Raw genomic sequence first — 22,136 nt, 5'->3', positions numbered from 1 at the left:
GATAAGCTTTATCCTCTTCCGGAGGAAGCAATTGACATAATGCGGGTGCCCAAGGTGGGCGAGGCGGTGTCCGCAGTCACCAAAAAGACCACAATCCCGGTTACGGGTGCTACAGCCCTGAAGGGCCTGCAGGATAGAAAGTTGGAGCTGCAGCTCAAGAACATTTTTGAAGCCTCGGCACTGGGAGTGCGGGCAGCTATGTGCAGCAATTTTGCCTCTCGAGCGGGCCTTCGCTGGGCTCAGCAGTTACAGGCTAACGCTGGTCTTTCCGATGCAGAAGCTCAGCAAGCAGGGCGGCTGGAAGCTTCGCTCGCTTAGAGTGCGGATGCACTCTATGATCTGTTACGGACTTCGGCCAGGTCTATGGTGTCTGCAGTCTCGGTCGTCGGCTCCTGTGGTTAAGAAACTGGTCGGTGGATATTTCCTCCAAGGCTCAGCTGGGGTCGTTGCCTTTCAAGGGTAAATTGCTTTTTGGCAAGGACCTCGAGGATATGATTCAGTCCCTGGGGGAGAACAAGGTTCACAGACTGCCAGAGGATAGGGCCAAGTCGAGGGGCTCCTTTTCTTCACGGTCTCGATTCAGAGGGAATCAGTGATTTCATCCGTCCAGAGCTCCAGCTTCTTCCTTTCGGGAAGTGTCCGGTTGCCAAAAGTCCTGGTCTCAGCCCTTTCGTGGCTGACGCTTTGGCAGAACCGGGGCTACCCAGCCCACATCTGGGGCCAAGTCTTCCCAATGAAGGGACGCCGACCCATTCCTCGGTTCCAGCTGTCCCTGTTTTACGAGGAATGGGTCAAGGTGACGTCGGATCAGTGGATCCTTACTGTGATAAATCAAGGCTACGCTTTAGATTTTGCACACTGCCTTCCGGAGTGGTTTCTGGTCTCTCCAAGCGGTTACGAAGAGAAACGACAGGCAGTACAAGATACCTTGCAATGCCTTCTGCAACTCGGTGCCATCACCCCAGTTCCTCAGGCGGAGCAGGAAAAGGGCATTATTCCATTTACTTTGTAGTTCCCAAAAAAGAGGGATCCTTCCGACCCATTCTGGATTTGAAGCACGTAAATCGCCGCCTCAGGGGTGCCACGTTTTCGCATGAAGACGTTATGGTCAGTCATTACCTCGGTAAGAAAAGGAGAGTTTCTGGCATCACTGGACCTAACGGAAGCGAGCCTTCACATAGGCAATCGGGCCGACCACCAGAAGTTTCTGAGGTTCTCTGTGATGGGTCACCATTTTCAGTTTCAAGCTTTGCCCTTGGGTCTTGCCACCGCGCCCAGACCGTTTACCAAGGTAATGGTTGTGGTGGCGCCTCATCTGCGCAGAGAGAGGTTCCTGGTGCATCCATACCTGGACGACTGGCTAATTCAGGCAAAGTCGGAGTCGCTCAGCCAGTTGGCAATTCGCAAAGTGCTTCAACTCCTGCGATCACTGGGTTGGGTGATCAACTTAGCCAAGAGCCGACTGGTGCCCACCTAGTCTTTGGAGTTTTTGGGAGCTCTATTCGACACTCAACAGGGGAGAGTATTCCTTAACTCGGACCGAATAGTCAAGCTACAAGGACAAGTGTGGGACTTATTGGCCAATCATCTCCCCAGAGTGCGGGATTATTTGCGGGTTCTCGGCTCCATGACTTCCACCCTGGAGCTGGTGCCCTGGGCCTTTGCTCATATACGTCCTTTACAGTCAGCGTTGCTTTCATGTTGGAATCCAGTCTCCGAACAATTTAATTTACCTCTCCCTCTTACGGATATGGCGCGCTCCAGTCTCGATTAAGAACATAAGAACATAAGAAATTGCCATGCTGGGTCACACCAAGGGTCCATCAAGCCCAGCATCCTGTTTCCAACAGAGACCAAACCAGGTCATAAGAACCTGGCAATGACCCAAACACTAAGAAGATCCCATGCTACTGATACAATTAATAGCAGTAGCTATTCCCTAAGTAAACTTGATTAATAGCTGTTAATGGACTTCTCCTCCACAAACTTATCCAAACCTTTTTTGAACCCAGCTACACTAACTGCACTAACCACATCCTCTGGCAACAAATTCCAGAGTTTTATTGTGCGTTAAGTGAAAAAGAATTTTCTCCAATTAGTTTTAAATGTGCTACTTGCTAACTTCATGGAATGCCCCCTAGTCCTTCTATTATTCGAAAGTGTAAATAACCGAGTCACATCTACTCGTTCAAGACCTTTACCCAGGGCAAGTCTTGCCTCACAAATCTGCTTCACTTTTTTGAAGGAGTTAATAAACATGTGGATAAAGGTGAACCGGTAGATATAGTATACTTGGATTTTCAGAAGGCGTTTGACAAAGTTCCTCATGAGAGGCTTCTAGGAAAAGTAAAAAGTAAAAAGTAAAAAGTCATGGGATAGGTGGCGATGTCCTTTCGTGGATTGCAAACTGGCTAAAAGACAGGAAACAGAGAGTAGGATTAAATGGGCAATTTTCTCAGTGGAAGGGAGTGGACAGTGGAGTGCCTCAGGGATCTGTATTGGGACCCTTACTTTTCAATATATTTATAAATGATCTGGAAAGAAATACGACGAGTGAGATAATCAAATTTGCAGATGACACAAAATTGTTCAGAGTAGTTAAATCACAAGCAGATTGTGATAAATTGCAGGAAGACCTTGTGAGACTGGAAAATTGGGCATCCAAATGGCAGATGAAATTTAATGTGGATAAGTGCAAGGTGATGCATATAGGGAAAAATAACCCATGCTATAATTACACAATGTTGGGTTCCATATTAGGTGCTACAACCCAAGAAAGAGATCTAGGTGTCATAGTGGATAACACATTGAAATCGTCGGCTCAGTGTGCTGCGGCAGTCAAAAAAGCAAACAGAATGTTGGGAATTATTAGAAAGGGAATGGTGAATAAAACGGAAAATGTCATAATGCCTCTGTATCGCTCCATGGTGAGACCGCACCTTGAATACTGTGTACAATTCTGGTCGCCGCATCTCAAAAAAGATATAACCCAACTAGTTCCACCCAACTAGTTCCACCCAACTCTCCTTCACATCAATCGACAACACACCACAAGTAAGAGATCTTGGTGTACTTCTGGACAACCAACTCAACTTCACCAAGTTCATAAACAATACTACCAAAGACTGCTTCTTCAAATTGCAAGTCTTAAAAAAATTAAAACCTCTTCTACACTTCCAAGACTTCCGCTTGGTACTACAATCGATCATCCTCCCTAAACTGGACTATTGCAACTCACTCCTCCTGGGCCTGCCAGCCAACACCATCAAACCACTTCAGATGGTCCAGAACGCGACAGCCAGAATTCTCACTAACACCAAAAAATGGGATCACATCACCCCTATCCTCCAAAATCTTCACTGGCTGCCCATAAAATTTAGGATACAATTTAAATCCCTCATGATGATTCACAAGGCTCTTCACAACATCTCCCCCCTCAACCTATCCTTCCAACTACAGCAACACGTCTCCAATAGACCGATCAGAAGTGCATACCAGAACATGCTTCACACCCAGCCAACAAAAACCTCATTGAGGAAACGAGCTCTGTCCACTGCAGGCCCCCATCTTTGGAACCTGCTCCCACCGGACCTCCGCCAAGAACCATGCCTTCCGACATTCAAAAAGAAGCTAAAGACTTGGCTATTCACTCAAGCTTTCCCTGAGAGCTAAAATCTGGTGAAACGACAGACGATATACCTACCTCTGTACATATGTTCCTGATTTATGGTTCCTGATTTATGGTTCACAGTTACATTTAATTGAGTTTATGAAAGTTCTCTTTTAATAGTTTTCCTGTATACTTGTGTTAATGTATTCTGCCTTGAGGCGACTGTTTTAATGTATTTCCGCCCTGGAGGCGTCTGTTCAGTTCCTTGTAAACCGGTGCGATATGTATTCTTTACAGGAACATCGGTATATAAAAATAAAAAAAATAAAATAAAATAAATAATTGCGATGGAGAAGGTACAGAGAAGGGCTACCAAAATGATAAGGGGAATGGAACAACTCCCCTATGAAGAAAGACTAAAGAGGTTAGGACTTTTCAGCTTGGAGAAGAGACGACTGAGGGGGGATATGATAGAGGTGTTTAAAATCATGAGAGATCTAGAACGGGTAGATGTGAATCGGTTATTTACTCTTTCGGATAATAGAAAGACTAGGGGGCACTCCATGAAGTTAGCATGGGGCACATTTAAAACTAATCGGAGAAAGTTCTTTTTTACTCAACGCACAATTAAACTCTGGAATTTGTTGCCAGAGGATGTGGTTAGTGCAGTTAGTATAGCTGTGTTTAAAAAAGGATTGGATAAGTTCTTGGAGGAGAAGTCCGTTACCTGCTATTAAGTTCACTTAGGGGCGGATTTTCAGAGCCCTGCTCGCCTAAATCCGCCCAAAACCGGGCGGATTTAGGCGAGCAGGGCCCTGCGAGCCGGTAAGCCTATTTTACATAGGCCTACCGGCGCGCGCAGAGCCCCGGGACTCACGTAAGTCCCGGGGTTTTCGGAGGGGGCGTGTCGGGGGGGGCGTGTCGGGGGGGCGTGTCGGGGGCGGGCCCGAACCGCGCGGCGTTTTCGGGGCGTGTCGGGAGCGTTCCGGGGGCGGGCCCGGGGGCGTGGCCGCGCCCTCCGGACCCGCCCCCAGGTCGCGTCCCGGCACGCAGGAGGCCCGCTGACGCGCGGGGATTTACGCCTCCCTCCGGGAGGCGTAAATCCCCCAACAAAGGTAAGGGGGGGGGTTTAGACAGGGCTGGGCGGGTGGGTTAGGTAGGGGAAGGGAGGGGAAGGTGAGGGGAGGGCAAAGGAAAGTTCCCTCCGAGGCCGCTCCGATTTTGGAGCGGCCTTGGAGGGAACGGGGGTAGGCTGCGCGGCTCGGCGCGCACCGGCTATACAAAATCCATAGCCTTGTGCGCGCCGATCCAGGTTTTTAGCAGATACGCGCGGCTCCGCGCGTATCTACTAAAATCCAGCGTACTTTTGTTTGCGCCTGGAGCGCAAACAAAAGTAGGCTATTCGCGCTCCTTTTAAAATCCGCCCCTTAGAGAATATCCACTGCCATTATCAATGGTTACATGGAATAGACTTAGTTTTTGGGTACTTTCCAGGTTCTTATGGCCTGGATTGGCCACTGTTGGAAACAGGATGCTGAGCTTGATGGACCCTTGGTCTGACCCAGTATGGCATTTTCTTATGTTCTTATGTTCTTATGTTCTCATGATCTTAAAGACCTCTATCATATCCCCCCTCAGCCGTCTCTTCTCCAAGCTGAACACCCTAACCTCTTCAGCCTTTCCTCATAGGGGAGCTGTTCCATCCCCTTTAACATTTTGGTTGCCCTTCTCTGTACCTTCTCCATCACATCTTTATCTTTTTTGAGATGCGGCGACCAGAATTGTACACAGTATTCAAGGTGCGGTCTCACCGTGGAGCGATATAGAGGCATTATGACATTTTCCGTTTTATTAACCATTCCCTTCCTAATAATTCCTAACTTTCTGTTTGCTTTTTTGACTGCTGCAGCATACTGAGTTGACGATTTTAAAGTATTATCCACTATGATGCCTAGATCTTTTTCCTGGGTGGTAGCTCCTAATATAGAACATAAAATCGTGTAACTACAGCAAAGGTTATTTTTCCCTATATGCAACACCTTGCACTTGTCCACATTAAATTTGATCTGCCATTTGGATGCCCAATTTTCCAGTCTTGCAAGTGGCAAAGAACCTTCTCTGATTTGTTTTAAATGTGCTACTTGCTAACTTCTTGGAGTGCCCCCTAGTCCTTCTATTATCTGAAAGAGTAAATAACCGATTCACATCTACCCGTTCTAGACCTCTCATGATTTTAAACACCTCTATCATATCCCCCCTCAGCTGACTTTTCTCTAAGCCAAAGATTCTCAACCTCTTTAACCTTTCCTCATAGGGGAGCAGTTCCATGCATTTTATCATTTTGGTCGCCCTTCTCTGAACCTTCTCTGTTACTATATCACTGCTTGGTATTAGGGGTAAGGAAGGCTAAGTGATGTGGCATGTCACTGTTCAGTATAAGGACAAAAGAGGCTGACAGACATGCACATTACCATTCGATACTGGATAATGGAGTCTGACAGATGTGATACCTCACTGCTCAGTATATGGGTATTTATTTATTCATTTAATAAATTTGTATCATTTACCCTCAAAAAACATCTGAGTGGGTTACAATAAAATATCCATAAATATAAACACAGTTAAAATTTAAACATAGTTAAAGGAAATACACAAAATATCAGAGAATATAAACATCCATAAATATAAAAATATCACAAAGAATAAAACAGATAAAAACAAAACAAATAACTGACCAATATGGTTATAATAATGCCTGTACCAAATATGTTGCTCCAGGGCCCGAGGTCACAACCTATAAATTGCCTGGCCAAAAGCTTGGTGTAGTGTAAGCAACACTTAGGATAGAACATTTTGGGCAGACACACTTACTACCCACTATCAGAGTAAGATAAACAGGACCTGAATGCAGTGGCTGAAGGCCAAGGAAAACAAATGTGCCTTCAATGACTTACAAAAAGTCAATAAAGCTGCTTCAGGCTGCTCTTCCAAAGATCACAATGCACTCAGCTAATCTAATCTGTTTAACTGATGGTACATGCAGTAAATTCCGATTACAAGACCCAGGGGATGAACTATATACTATTAACAAACAAAACCACACTGGTTACTTATGTTTTAAGATTTCAACCTTATATTATTCCATTTTTTCATATACATTTTTGACTTTTTATCTTAAAATACTAGAGTCCTTATGTACAAATTATTCTCCAAAATCTCCTGCATAGCTTGCTTTATAACAACTTTTGAAGAAAAGATTTTTTTTTTAGTAGGGAGACTACTTTCTTGAGCAATTAAGCTCTGGAATTCAACGCACAATTAAACTCTGGAATTTGTTGCCAGAGGATGTGGTTCGTGCAGTTAGTGTAGCTGTGTTTAAAAAAGGATTGGATAAGTTCTTGGAGGAGAAGTCCATTACCTGCTATTAAGTTCACTTAGAGAATAGCCACTGCCATTAGCAATGGTTACATGGGATCTTCTTAGTGTTTGGGTAATTGCCAGGTTCTTATGGCCTGGATTGGCCACTGTTGGCAACAGGATGCTGGGCTTGATGGACCCTTGGTCTGACCCAGTATGGCATGTTCTTATGTACTTAAAGGGGAAAAACCTCAGAGAGCACCGATAAACTCACACAACCGTGTGTGTGCTCTGCTTTCCACACTTTTGTCAACAGCTGCTGTCACTGGAAAAAAAAAACCCTTCAGTCTTTACTTAAAGGGACATTTGCACATTTGCTTTTACAATATAATTCAAACTTTGAATGATAAGTAAAGATTGAAGGGGGTTTTACAATACAATGTGGACTCAAAATTTATATGAAAAATGGAATAATATAAGGATAAACTCTTTAAAAAAAAGTCACCAGAGTGTTTTTGTTTGTTAATAGTATGCACTGGAAAAGGGAATGTTAGTTTGATTTACTAATGGTGAATTTTTAAAACAGAATTAAAACAGCTGGGCACAAGTCCAGGTAATGCCTTGAAAACCAAAATTAAGACCTTAAATTGTATTCAGCATAAAAGAAGTAACCAGTGAACTTTAGCGAAATCAGAGTAATATGATCACCTATATGATCACCTATATGCATTCTTTACTAGCTGAGAGCTTGTAGTATAGCCTGAGGCAAGCCAATGTTTAAAGAACTACAACAGTCAAGGGAAGATATCCCTAATGCATGAATCACAGATTTTAGATCAGCAATGCTAAAATAAGGTTTACAAGACCCAGCATTCAAAGTTTGGAAAAAGCAGTTTTCGCTACACTTTTTAACTGCTGACATAATGACAAAGAGGGATCAGTCTGAACACCCACAAACTCCAAAGTTGCTTTGCTTTTTCAAGGAATCTGAATTCCTTGAAAAAGTAAAGACAGACACTTAGGGGTGAATTTTCAAAAGGTTGCGCATGGAAGAATGAGCACACGTGCATGTATATAGCATGCACGCGAGGACAGGCTGTTTTATAAGCAGCAAACGTACAAAAACACATGTGTAAAAAGGGGCGGGGCCAACACACACACACATTGTGATGTTCCAGAATCCTCCTAGCCCAGCTTCCCATTGGGCATGTGCACACCTCATCTTCTTTATTGGCTTACGGGTGCTCTCCTGAAGACATCGTCACAGATTTATCTTGCCCGGCCTGTCTCGTCCAGTGTCTCTTGTGGGTCCTTGTCCATCTTTGGCCTGACTTCCTGACACTGACCTCTTGTAATGGACCTGACCTCGCTTGCCCGCTGCCTGTCCCGACCCTGACCTGCCTCTAGCTTCTTCAGTCTGCTGCCTGTCCTGACTCTGCGTTCCCTCAATCTCTTGTTCTCTTTAAAGCCCTAGGGGTCCACCTAAGCCTTGTTGGCTGCCAGAACCCCAAGGGCTCGACCTGCAGGGGAGGCGGCTGGTATGGGCGAAGCTCCAGCTCTCCCACTTCCAGGCCTGTTTGCCAGCTGTTGGCGTAGGCCTCTTAGGATCGCCTACAAGTAGTGGCAAAAGCACCACAGAACCAAGGGCTCACTTCCACCCCAGGCCTCAGACTCATAAGTTGCTATTTTAAAAGAGACTTGCAGGTGTGCAGTTGGCTACTTACGTGTGTAATTTTACACCTGCTGCTAATTATATCGTGTTAGTGATATCAAACCTGCTTATATTACATTAATAGCTGGGTGGGAGGTCTGGCTGAACAGGGAGAGTTAAGGCTGAAGAACCAGGAGGGTCTTGATGACTTGCACATAGACTGGCGAACTGGTGGAGGAATCCAAAAATGGGCTAATTTCCTTTACATGTTAGAAAATTTGCCAACCTGCACTTGTAAATAGGAACCTACATAGGTAATCGTACTTAATTTTAGCACATAAATTATCCACATATATAATGTTAAAATAGAATGGATGGAATTTGATATGTACATCACTCAGTTTCACAAATGCAATAAATTGTGATTCATCAAGAAATAATAAACATAAACATAATGAAAAAATTTGCATGTTTTTTGCATCATATGTGCATTCAGCAGCTCAATGCCACTTAACTGGATAAGTGTCTTAAAGTGCTACTTATCTTGCTATGTTGTGCTTTTTGAGACTTATCTGCCAAAGTTAATTCTGTATTCGCTTATATTTATACATATATGCAAATATTGCAGAGTAGATTTATGTGCATTCTATAACTTGTACGTTTATGATATGCATGGTAGATCTGTGCATGGCCATATATGCAGTTACTTTACAAGTTATCTTTTTACCTTTTTGTTACATTTGCCACTCACGGAATGGCCCCATAAGCAGCTGCACTCACCCCAACGGCTGCAGCGGTGGCCTGTGGTTGTGATGCCACCAACAATGATGCTGTGCTCATACGACATGGATGTCGTCATCCTGCCCGGATCCCTAAAGGTGCGCACGCATGCCACTCATCACCTTTTGAGGGCCCCTCTGTGGGAAACTTCCTAGAGGGCACCTCTTCATGATGTCAGGTGGCTGGGTATTTAAACCCAGCGGCAACTCCTTCCCGTTGCCTCAGCAAGCAAGTTGCCTTACCTAGCCTCAGCCTTGCCTTGTCTTCAGCTGCAGTCTTTGGCTGCAGTCTTGCTTTGTGTTCAACCTCATCCGTGCCTTATCTTCACCCGCAGTCTTCAGCCTCAGCCTTGCTTCATCTTCATCTTCAGTCTCAGTCTTGCTTCATCTTCAGCTCCAACCTTTCTTCATCTTCAGCTTCAGCCTTGCCTTGTCTTCAGTTCCAGTCTGGTCTTAAGCCTTACCCTGCTCTTCGGATCTGACCATAGTTGTAGACTCCTTGACCTTACCTTAGTCTGGCCTGTGCAAAGACTGGTTTGCCCACCATCAGCCCACAACTTGGCGTTCTGCCCATGAGTTGTATCAACTGTACCATGGCAAGAGGAACTCCATTCATGCCACTTGCAACAGATTGCTGAGGCCATGAGCTCAGTGAACATGTCTCTATGATGGACCATTGCTGTACTGGCTACCCAGATGCAGGAGAAAAAACAAACTGAATGGTCTCCTGAACAATTTTATGCAACAGACCCAGCAGCAACTTGTTCAAGTAAATGGTTTACTACAGACCTTGTTTCAGTACAAACCCAACTTCTGGGCCCAGTCCCAGTACCAGGTGGACTTTGCACCAGCACCCATCCGGACCATGGAATCCATGATAGAGCTCCCACCACCTATTGGTATAGTGGTGACCCTAAGAAGGACAGAGGGTTTCTTAATGTTTGCAAAATGCATGTCAAGCTACAGCAGTCTCATTTTTGTTATGATCGTGTCAAGATAATGTACATCCTTTCCCAGTTGGAAGGTTATGCTTCTCCCCTGTGGGAACATTGTAACTTGCTTCTCAGAAACTTGGATAACTTCACACAAGAGTTTTGCCTGATCTTTGACAACCAGGCATGCCTCGACTGTCACCACAGAACTTCTTTGCATTCATCAAGGCACTCACATTTGTTACGCATGTCGGTCGCAGACGGCTGCAACCTCTCATGCTCACCTCTTTTTTCCCTGCACCGTCAATCATTGGAAGAATGGCAGTCTCCGCCAGCCAACGCCAACCTCCCCGGCGTCCCTGGGATGGTGTGGGCATTGCCAACCGCCATCTTGGATCTGGAATCATCTTAAGCACGCGCACGCGCACAAAGGCCTCTTTGTACACGTCATGGCGGGAACCTCGTGGGTGTCCCCTCCGGATGACGACAACTCGATGCTGTACTTAAACCGACCAGCCCTCTGCTACTGCAAGTTAGCAGGGAGTTTCCTCGTTGCTGAATCCACTCTACTTTTGGACCTTCAGTTCTGGACTTCCCTCTGGTCGTGGTCGCTCTGGGTACCCGCTCCTCAGGGGCCCTTCCACGTTCTTGGCTATCCACTCCTCAGAGGGCCTTCTATCTTGGGACTCTATCTTGGAACGTCCACTTGTGAGTGCCTTCTACTGACTTCAACGATTATAGCATGGCTGAAGCTTTCCCGCGGTGTACCCTGTACCTCGGGCCACTACCACTCCTCCTTCAGCGAAGCCATTCCAGTGCACCCTGAGCTGCAGGGTATTGCCGCTTCAGCTACAAGCTCCACTTCTGGGTTCCTGCATCTCAGTCTTTCCATCTACAGTACAGACTCCTCGGTGTACCCCGCTCCGCGGGCCACTACCGGATCTGCACTTCTGAGGCTACCTCTACCCCTGAAGGGACTTACTGGTGTACCCCGCTCTGCGGGCCACTACTGAATCATCTCAGCTGTGGTATCACCCTGGTATACCTCTCTGCTCAGAACTGTACTTATTTACAGCTCCCGCTCTGCAAGCTCTGCCTTTTCCTTCCTACATAATAAAGACTCTATAATATAGCTGTGTCCTATGCTGCTGAGACCCCGCCTGTCAATGGTGAGGTCCACATGGCTCCTCTCTGTGGGCAGAGACATCGCTCATCTCGAACCAGGGTTCACATCTATACAAAAACATAACAACACTGCTGGCGAGTGTGCAGTGAAATTTTGTCGCTTGGCTTCTGAGCTCTGTTGGGGTGAAAACAGCAAACCACCATTTTTTGACAAGGATTATCCAAGAGAATAAAGGATGAATAGGCAGCTTGGGATCTTACTTTGTCCCTAAAAGCACATATCACCTTGGCTATTCAAATAAATCTGAGATTCCAAGAACAAGCTCGAGAGAGGAAGGTCTCCCATTGAACCATTCCTGTGGCTCCTAAGCTTTCGAACCCCCTGGAGTCAGCCCCAGAATCAGTGAGGGTTGTTGCCATTAAAGAACCCATGTAATTGGGCAGCACACAATTCTCGGTAGATGAAAAATAGAGGTGAGGCTGCATAACCTCTGTCTCTACTGTGCAGCACATGGACATTTTGTTAGCCGGTGTCCTGAGAAACCAGAAACCTCAATAAAGAGAAATCTAGTTGGGAGGGCAGTTTTCCACCATCCTGATTCCTCCCCACAATTAATGATACCTGTGTCCCTCACCTTCGGAAAACACTCAGTTCAAACTAAAGCCTTAGTAGATTCCAGAGCCGGGGGAAATGTTATTCAGGAATCACAATTACGCCAGTGTGGCTGCCTTATTACCAACTTGACCATCCTTGTGTTATTTCTTCCATCTATGGAGAACCCTTGCCCAGTTGCATGACTGCGGCCGGTTTTCCTATCACCATGCAGATTGGGTCTTCTCAAGAAAACCTTCAGTTCTATGTGCTACCTAAGGCATCTAGCCCTCATGTACTTAGACTATCCTGGTTTAGACTCCATCAACTGTCCATTGACTGGAGCACCTTATAGATCAACCATCGGGGCCCATCCTGCCAGGAGCATTGTACTGCCTCCTCTTTATCTCTGGGCATTCTGCTCTGGACCACCTTGCCTGAAGTACCGGATCTGCTGCTCCAGTATACATCCTGTTCCAGCTTGTACTATGAATCACAACCAGGAGCCCTAGCATCTTGCAATTCTGCTGATTATTCAAAACCTCTGAAGTCCATTGTTGTGGAGGTAGAGATCACTGCCAAGACAGCAGATGCTGTCCTCATTTAACATGATGATCTCAGAACCTACAAGTCATTTGCGTCACCATGCAAAACTTGCAAAATTCTACCCTCTCCTTGCATGCGCCACCCCAATTTTATAACATGCATGCTGGCGTGCGCATGTTATAAAATCTCGTGTCCATGTGCGCGCACCGAGTAGCACGCGCACATGAACGTGCGTGCATATGTTTAAAAATCTACTCCTTAATCTCTAATGTAACAAATAGTTCAATTAACACTCTGTTTTCTCTTTTAGAACTGGTTCTTTAATCAAATGAATGTTATCTCACACAAGTATACTTTTTATATCTTAACCTTTTAGTAGTATTGAAGATCAGCTTGGAGAAGTATTGAAGATCAGCTTGGAGAAGAGATGGCTGAGGGGAAATATGATAGAGGTCTATAAGATCATGAGAGGTCTTGATCGAGTAAATGTGAATTGGTTATTTTACACTTTCAAATAATAGAAGGATTAGGGGGCATTCCATAAAGTTAGCAAGTAGCACATTTAAGACAAATTGGAGAAAATTCTTTTTCACTCAATGCACAATTAAGCTCTGTGTTGCCAGAGGATGTGGTTAGTGCAGTTATTGTAGCTGGGTTCAAAAAAGGTTTGGATAAGTTCTTGGAGAAGTCCATTAATGGCTATTAATCAAGTTTACTTAGGGAATAGCCACTGCTATTAATTGCATCAGTAGCATGGGATCTTCTTGGTGTTTGGGTACTTGCCAGGTTCTTGTGGCCTGGTTTGGCCTCTGTTGGAAACAGGATGCTGGGCTTGATGGACCCTTGGTCTGACCCAGTATGGCATGTTCTTATGTTCTTTATAAGGACATGGGAGACTGGCAGATGTGGCATGTCACTGTTCAGTATAAGGACACAGGAGGCTGGCAGATGTGGCTTGTCATCGCTCTCTTTATAAGGACATGGCAGATGTGGCATGTCACTGTTCAGTATAAGGACACAGGAGGCTGGCAGATGTGGCTTGTCATCGCTCTCTTTATAAGGACATGGCAGATGTGGCATGTCACTGTTCAGTATGAGGACACAGGAGGCTGGCAGATGTGGCATGTCATCGCTCTTTATAAGGACATGCCAGATGTGGCATATCGCTGCTCTGTATAAAGACATGGCAGATATGTCACCACTCTGTAGATACACTACTGCTCACTTGACTTTGTCCCTTGACCTGACCATCTCTCATTTCTCTTTGATATTCTGCTATCTTCACCTTTGGCACTTGGGGGAATGTGTAAATTTTACAGCATCGTATAAATTAATTTGATGATCCATGGCAATCCTTGTTTCTTGTACTTTGACGTTTGGTGTTTGATAAGAACCACGCTTAGCAGAGAGCAAAGGAGTAACAGGACAAGCACACAGGAAAGGAAAGAAATCCCTGATTGTGTAAATCCTGACTCCGTACTGTCACCAAGCAGGGGAGGAGGGAATCTCACACTATGGGCTGATGATATCTGACACAACTCACCGCACACTCAAGATTCAGTTCAACGGGGAAAGGTTCACTTTCGGGCGTTTAGTGTTAGGACTCTCACCCATGACACGTTTGTGTTTCAAGACAAGAAATGTTTATTTAAAGTTCAGTTTCTTCCATGCAAATGATTTATTGATTTAAAAAGTTTCTATCTGCTCAATTGACAGTTCATGTCATAATTTAGTATTACACAAAAAATGCCCAAAAGGTTTTTTGTTCCAGAACCTCCAAAATTGTACAAAACACATCCAAATATTCAAGGTCACTGGTATCATTAAGTCAATAATCACACTGTGGAACCACATGTACAAATTGTCATTATTGTATATACCTATATTTGTAGGACCTCTGAGCTACATGAGTTTGTTAAACCTACAGACTCATTTAAGTAGTGTACAGGTCCAAATTACTTTAATTAATTGCGAGGTCACTTTTTTGAAATTTTTTTTTATAAATTTTGCAGTTTTTCTTAAAATGTTTTATAGACTCTTTTTGGGTCTATAAAACATTTTAAGAAAAACTGCAAAATTGAAAACCTTGAATTTACTCTGCTTCAGGGTCTCCCTGTGCCTGCTCTGGGTGGAGCCCCTTGCATCTCCTTCCTCCTCCAGTGGACGCACTCTGCTACCTGAAGCTCCCTGGTCAGCTCAGGATGCAACTGCAAGGTTCTGCCACCTCGCTGGCAAATCCAAATCTAAAATCCAGATTGAATGCAAAGGCAGAACCAAAACAGGGCTCTTTCCTGCAAGAGGATAAAGGCTTTCTTCAAAACCTTCATCTTAAAACAAGTCTCTGACTGCAAGGCTGGGATACAAAGTTGGAATCTTTCCTCCTGGAACAAGAGGAGAACAATCACTAGCACCTTCCTTTGGGCCCCTGGATTTTCTCAAGAAGACCCGAAAATAACACTGCTGGTGCTGCTCCTGCAATCCCATACAAGGAGAGAAGAAAACGGATCCACGTCTAACTCCTGCTTGATTGCTTTCTGGAAAGTTCTAGGAGTCACTATAGTCTTTGCTGGAATGAGCCACTGAAACACCACCCGGGAGGGAGTTTTAGCAAATAGCTTAGTCTACCACCTGCACTGCCCAGTCCTGCTCCTTCTACAAGAGATATGGGGAATAGTAAGAATGCAGTGACTCCTTACAATTGGTTCTGCTTGCTGCCTTGTGATGTACAGCAGACCAGGAAAACTGCCAGTACAGGAAGGGACAGTGCAACATAGCACGGGAATACCCTCAGTAAGAGAGAGGTGGTCTAACGCAGCATGGGAACTCCACCAGTACTGGAGGGATGGCATAATGCAACATGGGAACACTGTCAATACGGTAATTACAATATAGTACATCATGGGAACTCCACCAGTACTGGAGGGATGGCGTAATGCAACATGGGAATACTGTCAATACGGTAATTACAATATAGTGTATCATGGGAACTCCACCAGTACTGGAGGGATGGCGTAATGCAACATGGGGAATACTGTCAATACGGGTAATTACAATATAGTGTATCATGGGAACTCCACCAGTACTGGAGGGATGGCGTAATGCAACATGGGAACACTGTCAATACGATAATTACAATATAGTGCATCATGGGAACTCCACCAGTACTGGAGGGATGGCGTAATGCAACATGGGAATACTGTCAATACGATAATTACAATATAGTGCATCATGGGAACTCCACCAGTACTGGAGGGATGGCGTAATGCAACATGGGAACAATGTCAATACGGTAATTACAATATAGTGCATCATGGGAACTCCACCAGTACAATCCGTAATTCAGCATTGAATTTGGAACTTCGCCCCTTCAATATTCTCATCAGTTACTAGTCTCCTAGTATTTTAATTTAATACATTCTTAAGGTTTCTCTTTTTCCAGCTGAATTCAGCTTCCTAGTTCATGGTCCTTGTTATTATGTAACTTTCTTACTTTTCTGCTTTACCTCCACTAATTATAAAAAGTTGTTCCTTTGTTATGTTATGTTACACTGATCTACCCCTGTTCGATGTAAACCGACCTGATATGGTATTTAACCTTGAAGGTCGGTATAGAAAAATGTTAAATAAATAAATAAATAAAATATAGTGCATCATGGGAACTCCACCAGTACTGGAGGGATGGCGTAATGCAACATGGGAACAATGTCAATACGGTAATTACAATATAGTGCATCATGGGAACTCCACCAGTACTGGAGGGATGGCGTAATGCAACATGGAAATACTGTCAATACGGTAATTACAATATAGTGCATCATGGGAACTCCACCAGTACTGGAGGGATGGCGTAATGCAACATGGGAATACTGTCAATACGGTAATTACAATATAGTGCATCATGGGAACTCCACCAGTACTGGAGGGATGGCGTAATGCAACATGGGAACACTGTCAATACGGTAATTACAATATAGTGCATCATGGGAACTCCACCAGTACTGGAGGGATGGCGTAATACAACATGGGAATACTGTCAATACGGTAATTACAATATAACGCAGCATGGGAACTCCACCAGTACTGGAGGGATGGCGTAATGCATCATGGGAATACTGTCAATACGGTAATTACAATATAGTGCAGCATGGGAACTCCACCAGTACTGGAGGGATGGCGTAATGCAACATGGGAACACTGTCAATACGGTAATTACAATATAGTGCATCATGGGAACTCCACCAGTACTGGAGGGATGGCGTAATGCAACATGGGAATACTGTCAATACGGTAATTACAATATAACGCATCATGGGAACTCCACCAGTACTGGAGGGATGGCGTAATGCAACATGGGAACACTGTCAATACGGTAATTACAATATAGTGCATCATGTGAACTCCACCAGTACTGGAGGGATGGTGTAATGCATCATGGGAACACTGTCAATACGGTAATTACAATATAGTGCATCATGGGAACTCCACCAGTACTGGAGGGATGGTGTAATGCAACATGGGAACACTGTCAATACGGTAATTACAATATAGTGCATCATGGGAACTCCACCAGTACTGGAGGGATGGCGTAATGCATCATGGGAATACTGTCAATACGGTAATTACAATATAGTGCATCATGGGAACTCCACCAGTACTGGAGGGATGGTGTAATGCATCATGGGAACACTGTCAATACGGTAATTACAATATAGTGCATCATGGGAACTCCACCAGTACTGGAGGGATGGCGTAATGCAACATGGGAACAATGTCAATACGGTAATTACAATATAGTGCATCATGGGAACTCCACCAGTACAATCCGTAATTCAGCATTGAATTTGGAACTTCGTCCCTTCAATATTCTCATCAGTTACTAGTCTCCTAGTATTTTAATTTAATACATTCTTAAGGTTTCTCTTTTTCCAGCTGAATTCAGCTTCCTAGTTCATGGTCCTTGTTATTATGTAACTTTCTTACTTTTCTGCTTTACCTCCACTAATTATAAAAAGTTGTTCCTTTGTTATGTTATGTTACACTGATCTACCCCTGTTCGATGTAAACCGACCTGATATGGTATTTAACCTTGAAGGTCGGTATAGAAAAATGTTAAATAAATAAATAAATAAAATATAGTGCATCATGGGAACTCCACCAGTACTGGAGGGATGGCGTAATGCAACATGGGAACAATGTCAATACGGTAATTACAATATAGTGCATCATGGGAACTCCACCAGTACTGGAGGGATGGCGTAATGCAACATGGAAATACTGTCAATACGGTAATTACAATATAGTGCATCATGGGAACTCCACCAGTACTGGAGGGATGGCGTAATGCAACATGGGAATACTGTCAATACGGTAATTACAATATAGTGCATCATGGGAACTCCACCAGTACTGGAGGGATGGCGTAATGCAACATGGGAACACTGTCAATACGGTAATTACAATATAGTGCATCATGGGAACTCCACCAGTACTGGAGGGATGGCGTAATGCAACATGGGAATACTGTCAATACGGTAATTACAATATAACGCAGCATGGGAACTCCACCAGTACTGGAGGGATGGCGTAATGCATCATGGGAATACTGTCAATACGGTAATTACAATATAGTGCAGCATGGGAACTCCACCAGTACTGGAGGGATGGCGTAATGCAACATGGGAACACTGTCAATACGGTAATTACAATATAGTGCATCATGGGAACTCCACCAGTACTGGAGGGATGGCGTAATGCAACATGGGAATACTGTCAATACGGTAATTACAATATAACGCATCATGGGAACTCCACCAGTACTGGAGGGATGGCGTAATGCAACATGGGAACACTGTCAATACGGTAATTACAATATAGTGCATCATGGGAACTCCACCAGTACTGGAGGGATGGTGTAATGCATCATGGGAACACTGTCAATACGGTAATTACAATATAGTGCATCATGGGAACTCCACCAGTACTGGAGGGATGGTGTAATGCAACATGGGAACACTGTCAATACGGTAATTACAATATAGTGCATCATGGGAACTCCACCAGTACTGGAGGGATGGCGTAATGCATCATGGGAATACTGTCAATACGGTAATTACAATATAGTGCATCATGGGAACTCCACCAGTACTGGAGGGATGGTGTAATGCATCATGGGAACACTGTCAATACGGTAATTACAATATAGTGCATCATGGGAACTCCACCAGTACTGGAGGGATGGCGTAATGCAACATGGGAACACTGTCAGTACCGGGGAGAGGAAGTGTGACACAACACAGAAACACCACCAGGATAGGCAAGGCAGTATAATACAACACTCTCAGTAGAGGAGGGGCAGTGTAACACAGCACAGGAACACCCTCAGTACAGGAAGGAGCAATGTAGTGCAGCCTTCCTCCCAAGGAAGAGAGGGGTAAAGAGCATGCTACCATTTAAGTGAACTGAAGAAGAGAAAAAAAGGAGGACTATGCAGCTCTGTAACATGAGCCGGCAGCCCAGGGAATTCAGAGTGAGATTGAAAAGGTTGCCAGACCCCTTACTGTGAAGGTGTTTAATGACCCTTGAATAGACAAGTCAGAGATTCAGGTAGGGGATTTGCACGTCACAGCCCCCTGGACTACTGTTGTTGATTTGTAGCGAAATATCACTTTAAATCCAAGGATAACAAAATCCTAAATTACAGAACTATGACTGGAAAAGTCCTACATTGGAGAATTCTGAATGAGAGAGGAATTTGTGAGAAACAATGTATTCTTACCCTGACTAACAAGGGGAGTCAGACCCTTGGGTACTCAATTCTCAGAAAAAAAAAAAGGCAGGCAGGATGTGCACATAATATCTTCCCATGGTCCTATCTAAGGGCAAATAACTCATTTATTTATTTAGGTTTTTATATTCCATTTTAAAGCAATTATGGTTAGGTACTTTCCTATCCCCAGAGAGCTTATAATCTGTTTGTACCTGAGACAATAGAGAGTAAAGTGACTTGCCCAAGGTCACAAGGAGTACAGTGGGACTTTAATGCTGGTCTCCTGCTTCATAGCCCCCTGCTCTAACCACTAGACTACTCCTCCTCTCCAGACTGAGGAACAGTAAATGACTAGTCGTGAACTTATTGGAGCTGTAAACCCAAGCTAAGACACAATGGACCCTCTGCAGCACCTTCCGGATCCCTGTGTTTTTCATGGGCCAGGCGTGATCCCTGGGCACTCCTACCCTGCAGCTGCTGTTATTATAAATGATCCCCGGGCACTCCTACCCTGCAGCTGCTGTTATTATAAATGATCCCCGGCACTCCTACCCTGCAGCTGCTGTTATTATAAATGATCCCCGGGCACTCCTACCCTGCAGCTGCTGTTATTATAAATGATCCCCGGGCACTGCTACCCTGCAGCTGCTGTTATTATAAATGATCCCCGGGCACTCCTACCCTGCAGCTGCTGTTATTATAAATGATCCCCGGCACTCCTACCCTGCAGCTGCTGTTATTATAAATGATCCCCGGGCACTCCTACCCTGCAGCTGCTGTTATTATAAATGATCCCCGGGCACTCCTACCCTGCAGCTGCTGTTATTATAAATGATCCCCGGGCACTCCTACCCTGCAGCTGCCGTTATTATAAATGATCCCCGGGCACTCCTACCCTGCAGCTGCTGTTATTATAAATGATCCCCGGGCACTCCTACCCTGCAGCTGCTGTTATTATAAATGATCCCCGGGCACTCCTACCCTGCAGCTGCTATTATAAATGATCCCCGGGCACTCCTACCCTGCAACTGCTGTTATTATAAATGATCCCCCGGGCACTCCTACCCTGCAGCTGCTGTTATTATAAATGATCCCCGGGCACTCCTACCCTGCAGCTGCCGTTATTATAAATGATCCCCCGGGCACTCCTACCCTGCAGCTGCCGTTATTATAATTGATCACCGGGCACTCCTACCCTGCAGCTGCCGTTATTATAAATGATCCCCGGGCACTCCTACCCTGCAGCTGCTGTTATTATAAATGATCCCCGGGCACTGCTACCCTGCAGCTGCTGTTATTATAATTGATCCCCGGGCACTCCTACCCTGCAGCTGCTGTTATTATAAATGATCCCCGGGCACTCCTACCCTGCAGCTGCTGTTATTATAAATGATCCCCGGGCACTCCTACCCTGCAGCTGCTGTTATTATAAATGATCTCCGGGCACGCCTACCCTGCAGCTGCTGTTAAGAACATAAGAACATAAGAAATTGCCATGCTGGGTCAGACCAAGGGTCCATCAAGCCCAGCATCCTGTTTCCAACAGAGGCCAAACCAGGCCACAAGAACCTGGCAATTACCCAAACACCTAGAAGATCCCATGCTACTGATGCAATTAATAGCAGTGACTATTCCCTAAGTAAACTTGATTAATAGCAGTTAATGGACTTCTCTTCCAAGAACTTATCCAAACCTTTTTTGAACCCAGCTACACTAACTGCACTAACCACATCCTCTGGCAACAAATTCCAGAGATTTATTGTGCGTTGAGTGAAAAAGAATTTTCTCCGATTATAGTCTTAAATGTGCTACTTGCTAACTTCATGGAATGCCCCCTAGTCCTTCTATTATTCGAAAGTGTAAATAACCGAGTCACATCTACTCGTTCAAGACCTCTCATGATCTTAAAGACCTCTATGATATCCCCCCTCAGCCGTCTCTTCTCCAAGCTGAACAGCCCTAACCTCTTCAGCCTTTCCTCATAGGGGAGCTGTTCCATCCCCTTTATCATTTGGTTGCCCTTCTCTGTACCTTCTCCATTGCAACTATATCTTTTTTGAGATACGGCGACCAGAATTGTACACAGTATTCAAGGTGTGGTCTCACCATGGAGCGATATAGAGGCATTATGACATTTTCCGTTTTATTAACCATTCCCTTCCTAATAATTCCTAACATTTTATTTGCTTTTTTGACTGCTGCAGCACACTGAGCTGACGATTTCAATGTATTATCTACTATGACGCCTAGATCTCTTTCTTGGGTGGTAGCTCCTAATATGGAACCTAACATCGTGTAACTACAGCTAGGGTTATTTTTCCCTATATGCAACACCTTGCACTTGTCCACATTAAATTTCATCTGCCATTTGGATGCCCAATCTTCCAGTCTTGCAAGGTCCTCCTGTAATGTATCACAGTCTGCTTGTGATTTAACTACTCTGAATAATTTTGTATCATCTGCAAATTTGATAACGTCACTCGTCGTATTCCTTTCCAGATCATTTATAAATATATTGAAAAGCACCGGTCCAAGTACAGATCCCTGAGGTACTCCACTGTTTACCTTTTTCCAGTGAGAAAATTGACCATTTAATCCTACTCTCTGTTTCCTGTCTTTTAATCAGTTTGTAATCCACGAAAGGACATCGCCTCCTATCCCATGACTTTTTAGTTTTCGTAGAAGTCTCTCATGAGGGACTTTGTCAAACGTCTTCTGAAAATCCAAATACACTACATCTACCGGTTCACCTTTATCCACATGTTTATTAACCCCTTC

This window comes from Rhinatrema bivittatum, chromosome 1 (genome assembly GCF_901001135.1).
Source record: "Rhinatrema bivittatum chromosome 1, aRhiBiv1.1, whole genome shotgun sequence".
NCBI lineage: Eukaryota > Metazoa > Chordata > Amphibia > Gymnophiona > Rhinatrematidae > Rhinatrema > Rhinatrema bivittatum.
Note: the sequence above shows the minus strand (reverse complement) of the source record.